Below are 5473 nucleotides of genomic sequence, written 5' to 3'. Positions count from 1 at the left end.
TCGCTCACACCCTCACCCACACCATCACCCACGACGTTGCTCACCCCGTCACCCACAATGTCGCTCACATCGTCACCCACGACGTCGCTCACACCGTTTCCCACGACGTTGCTCACCACGTCGCTCATCGTGTCGCTCACCGTGTCGCTCACCGTGTCGCTCACCCCGTCGCTCATCGCATCGCTCATCACGTCGCTAACCACGTTGCTAACCACGTTGCTAACCACGTTGCTAACCATGTTGCTAACCCCGTCATCGCGTCTCTCACCGTGTCGCTCCTACACCAGCCTTCAGAGGTCTGCACAGTAAAAAAAAATCAAAAAACAAGTTTCTTCCTCAAACTGTGTTCACTGAAGTGCTGCAAATCTGCGTTTATTTCCAATCATTGTAAACCTGAACCACTTGAAAAGTCTGTGAATTTGAAGATGGTCAGTGACTGGACTCATTAGACCTGTTAGACTCGTCAGACTCCTCAGACTTGTTACACTCATCAGACTCGTAAGACTCGTTAGACTCCTTAGACTCCTTAGACTCCTCAGACTCGTCAGACTCATTAGACTCGTCAGACTCATCAGACTCCTCAGACTCGTCGGACTCCTTAGACTCCTCAGACTCTTCAGACTCCTTAGACTCATTGGACTCCTTAGACTCCTTAGACTCCTTAGACTCGTTAGACTCGTCAGACTGGTTAGACTCCTCATACTCCTTAGACTCGTCTGACTGGTTAGAGTCGTCAGACTCGTAAGACTCGCTAGGCTCATTAGACTCGTCAGACAGGTTAGACTCGTCAGACTCCTTAGACTCCTTAGACTCGTCAGACTGGTTAGAGTCATCAGACTCGTTAGACTCATTAGACTCCTTAGACCATTAAACTCGTCAGACACGTCAGACTCGTTAGACTCGTCAGACTCAGACTCCTTAGACTCGTCAGGCTAGTCAGACTCGTTGGACTCATTTGACTCGTTACATTCGTCAGACTCATTAGACTTGTCAGACTTGTCAGACTCTGACTTCTAAGACTCGTCGGACTCGTCAGACTCACCAGACTCCTTAGACTCATTAGACTCGTTACACTTGTCAGACTCATTAGACTCGTCAGACTGGTTAGACTCATCAGACTCCTTAGACTTGTCAGGCTAGTCAGACTCATTGGACTCGTCAGACTCGTTAGACTCATTAGACTCGTTACACTCGTCAGACTCATCAGACTTGTCAGACTCATCAGACTCCTTAGACTCGTCAGACTGGTTAGACTCATCAGACTCGTCAGACTCGCTAGACTCCTTAGACTTTTCAGACTGGTTAGACTCATTAGACTCGTTGCACTCATCAGACTTGTCAGACTCATCAGAATCATCAGACTCCTTAGACTCGTTAGACTTGTTACACTAGTCAGACTTGACAGACGGGTCAGACTCGTCGGACTCGTCAGACTCCTGAGACACCTTAGACTCGTCAGACTGGTTAGACTCGTCAGACTTGTCAGACTCATCAGACTCCTTAGACCCGTCAGACTCATCAGACTCATTAGACTCGTCGGACTCGTTACATTCGTCAGACCCGTCAGACCATTCATGTGTTGGCTCATGTCCAGTGTCCTCATGGCCGGCTGGCCCTGCAGCTCTATGATGCTGTCGTGTATTTGGTGTATTTTAAGCCTAACCCATGTATCCTGTCGTGTACTTTCGTCTACTCTTGTCGCCAATGACAACGCGTCTATTGTAATATTTGGCCTGTAAACATTCGTACTGTGTTGAGCAGAGAGCAGTTCATTTATTGTCACCACCACATTTATTTTATATACCTGAAGTTCAGACCTCATTAATGTGTCTCATCATTTGAATGGAAGCCGACAGTCAGTCAGAACCTGCTTTATAATCCCTCGAGTTTCCAAATGATCATTTATGTCAAACTCCAAGAGCATTTATCTGTTTAAGTATTCAGGGCCAGCCAGGAATCATGGCCAGTCCATTAAGCTTTCAGTTATCCACAGCTCTGCAAACAAACGTGAGGAATATTAATTAAAACAGACAACCAGAGATAATGTGGCGTTGATGAACACTTCATTTGTTTGCACAGTGCTCGGCTGTGCTTCCTGTGCTGCCCTCACTGAGGCAAGTAGCCTACACAGGAAGTCACAAGTCATGCTGTTCCAGAGACCGAAGCCATTCATTCATTTTTCTTCCATTAATTTGCTTGCTTGTAAAACTGCACAGACAAACGATAGAGAAAATAAAGTTACGTTACCAAACTATCGACACAAAGGTGTAGTTCTAGCAACTAATACGTGACATCTAACATATTACAGAACAGAATAAACACTTACGGAGGCAAACGGCTCAGGCAGTGAGAGGGCAGCACATGTTCCTGCACACATCCTCATGTTTCCTTCTCATCAAACAGAAAAAGGTGGGATGTGATAGACCAGGTTTCTGGGTTCATGACATTAAAGCAGTCTTTCCGCAACGCGTTCTAACAAAGCAAATCGATTCCTGGTTCCTTTCCAGGGATGTGTTCACAGCAACTTGGACACTTCCTGCCGTGCGTCTCAGTGATCTCATCTCATTGACTGACTGAGTTTTTTCTTTTTGCGTGCTGTCTCACAGGTGGGGTTATACGAATTAATCAGCAACTCCTAATTTCCCTGAGCTTGCATTAGGTAAAAGTCAAGGGGCAGCTGTGCTGTTGTCTGTCTTTACATCAGAGTGGAGCCTGCATCAGCTGTGGTGTGATTTGCCCAGACAGGAAGTGGATGCCACCTCCACTGCCCTCACATACATCACCGACTGGACCGTCGTTAGAGCAAGAACTGTCATTCAGTTGAATCGCCACAATGAGCCCAAACCCTGCTGAACGTCTCGTTTAAACAGAACTTTTTTTATGAATCATCTGATTTCACATAGGGGGTTAGACACGGATCAGCACCGACGCATCTGTTGTTCTCACCGAGGCTTCTCTACCGAATTTTAACTTTTTATTTTCTGTGAGACGGTAAGAGAGGAGGCGGAACTGCCTCCATCGCTAAAGACTCGCTAACCTCAAAACAAGTCACACATCATCTGAGCACCACGCCTTTGTTTTTAACGGTTTACACACCACCCCATCACTCCAGTCTTCTTATCAGCTTGTTCTCTCTGCAGACATCTCTGGATCTGGAGCTTCACGTCTCTGACCTCCAGCCGCTGGCCTCACCGATCCCCAGAACACTTATATTCATATTAGTTGTTCTGTTCTATTGCTGCTCTCCATCTGCTTTCCTGCTACGTCCCCATCTCCACCCTCACCCAACCGGTCCAGGCAGATGGCCTCCTTCCCTGAGCCTGGTTCTGCCGGAGGTTTTTTTCCTCCCATTGGGGTTGTGTTTGGTTCCTTCCCACCGTTGCTCAGAGAGAGTCCAAAGGCTGCTCTGGATTGTTGGGTTCTGTTTAAACCTGTTGTAAACTGCACTATACAAATACAATAGAATGGAACTGAACTGAACTGCTTGGGAGCTGTGTCTCCTGCCTTCAGCGATCACCTTGCTGCCTCATTAGCCTTGTTTGGAATTCCACTCAGCTTCACAGGTAGTCCAGGTCAGGCCTCCTCGCCCATTTACACTGACCCTTGCTAAAACCAGTTTGCTCTCCCTCCTACCCTCAAGTCAGACCAACTTGCCCGCCACTGTCAGCCCTGATTCAGCCCTGCAACCCTGCCACTGATGACTCTCTCCTGTAATATCTAGCTCAGGTCAACTACCGAACTCTTAGGACTTTTACTCATGAATGTGGTTCTGCACAGGTACAAATAATAAACATTCCTCCATTCTGACACCTGAATACAGAATATGGCAGGATATGAAAAAACAATCTAGTATGTCACAAATATTGCTTCGTGTCTTTGCTGACATGCTAGAATGTCCGTTAGAGGCAAACTGTGGCCTCGGTCCTTCAGACGGTGAATCCCTTGTATACCCTCTGGGCTCATGACACATTTAGTTATTCATCACATGTATCAAGTTAAACATTCAAATTGCAGTTTTATGAACTCGCTGTTAATGACCTGAACTCATGCCCAAACCCTTCCACACATTAAAAGCAACTTTTTCAGTTCCGTTCATTAATGATCACAGAAACAGCACTTAAAGCTTCATTTTACTTTGGACTGTTGTCATTTTCCATCACACTCTGCAAAGGTGGCTGTATAGGTCGCCAAACATCATTATGTATTCTCTGGATTGTTGCTCTCTTCAGGCAGACAGCCGCTCTCAGATGCTGTTTAGCACTAATTGCTATCAGTTAAAATTAATGAAATGAAAAATACATGCTGTCGTCATACGCTCAACAGAATTAATGGCAGCGATAGAATCATCTGAATCTGATCCCAAAGAACACATTAGTAAAGCTGCCCAACGGCAACTACAGCAAGATTTCACTTCTTCAGGGAAGAACAGCTGACTGTCCCAGAATCTCGTCATCACACATCTTGTTCCTCAGTCTGATCTAAATCCGTTCAAACACTGCTGCAAAACGGGCACAGTCCACGGCTGTCAGAACTTTCTTCCAGCCCACTTCTCTGGTCTTTTATTTATTCTAACCATAGTCCATTGTGAGGCCCTTTTCCTCGACTCCCTGTCACTCTAGATACTAATACTAAGTGTCACTAACCTCTGGTTTGGGTTTTGTCTTGTCTGCAGAGATCTCTGTCATTTCTAAACATGTCTGACCTGCTTTACTGGCCTCTGACATCCACTGTGGTCATTGTTCTCTCATGCTCTGTTTGTTTTCTATCTGCTATCCTGTTCTCTCTCACCTTTAACCTCACGCCAGCTGGTTGAGGCATATGGCTGCCATAGCATGATGAGTCTTGGGATTTGTTAGCAGCTCGAGAGCTCAGATGTTGAATTTGGCTCCCCATGTGTTTGGACATTTAGTCCTGTTTTATCTGCAAAGCAATCCATTTAAAGCACCATAGTTGATACATTTATTGTGTTTGGTACTTGACCCTAACCTAACTGACTGTAACGCTTTACATTGACGTCTGACTCAGTAAACTTTAGCTGCTTCTAACTTTCACAAGAGCCAACAGACAATAAGCAAACCACCATGTGAGTAAACCGCCATGTGAGCAAACCACCATGTGAGCATAAGGCCATGTGAGCAAACCGCCATGTGAGCAAACTGCCATGTGAGCAAACCGCCATGTGAGGAGGTCAGGTGGGAACTGGTGGCTACTTGATATATTCAGACATCCAAACTTTTGATCCTCTTTGATACAGAGTCTTTAGAGGTGTTCTTGAATACAAGCACAACCGTTTATTCAACAACAGTATCAGCAGTGTAGTGTAATATTACTCTGAGGAACAAGTCCGAGAACCGTTTTCCTCAGAGGCTGGGACACCACTGCCTGTCTAGAGTCCCACTGCCTCGTCCACCTTACCTCATACAGCCAAACTGGACATCTACTGAATGTTCAGAGCCATGCTGTTCCCTCTCAC

Source organism: Stegastes partitus, unplaced genomic scaffold (assembly GCF_000690725.1).
Source record: "Stegastes partitus isolate 25-593 unplaced genomic scaffold, Stegastes_partitus-1.0.2 Scaffold559, whole genome shotgun sequence".
Lineage (NCBI taxonomy): Eukaryota > Metazoa > Chordata > Actinopteri > Pomacentridae > Stegastes > Stegastes partitus.
This window is presented reverse-complemented; position numbering follows the sequence as displayed.